Here is a 665-nt window from a genome sequence, read left to right as displayed (position 1 = left end):
GCTTAATGCCTGGCACACACTGAATGAACACATAAAAACTAGCCCCATGGTTTGAAAGTTTTAAGGTTATTTTTTTAAAAACCCAAATAAATTTGAAAAATGTTTCTTGAACTCACTATGTAGTAGTCCAGGCTGGCCTTGAACTGGCAGTGATTCTCATGTCTCAGCCTCCTGAGTGCTGATATTACAGATATGTGCCAACGTGCCCAGCTTTTTTATTTTAAAAGGAAATTTAATGGACATATCAATAAACTGCATTTCTTTATCCTTTGCTGAAACGTGTGGTGGCTACTAACCTGAAAAACAAGGGAATTTCTGACCATGATTATTAAACTGGATGCTTCACTTTCCTCAAGTTTTAAAATGCAGAGTAACGAGATGGTGTCCAACATGTCTGAGTTCTATATTAAGTTGGATGGATCTCTAGCTAGTTAATTAACATTAGTGATTCTTTTATCATAAAGTACCATTATTTTTGGATGACACTTTGATTACTAACCATGTAAAAATAATTTTTTTAAAAAGCTTAAAAGTTACTCTTTTTTTTTGGTCCCGGGGTTTGAACTCGTGTCCTTGCGCTTGCAAGGCAGGCCACTGAACCGCTGAGCTAATTCCCCAGCCCCTTAAAAGTTATTCTTTACTAGAAATTTTCTGTGGCTGTTTTG

This window comes from Fukomys damarensis, unplaced genomic scaffold (assembly GCF_012274545.1).
Source record: "Fukomys damarensis isolate Sample0158 unplaced genomic scaffold, DMR_v1.0_HiC HiC_scaffold_30, whole genome shotgun sequence".
Classification (NCBI taxonomy): domain Eukaryota; kingdom Metazoa; phylum Chordata; class Mammalia; order Rodentia; family Bathyergidae; genus Fukomys; species Fukomys damarensis.
The sequence above is the reverse complement of the archived record's forward strand: the minus strand, read 5'-3'. Positions refer to the sequence as shown.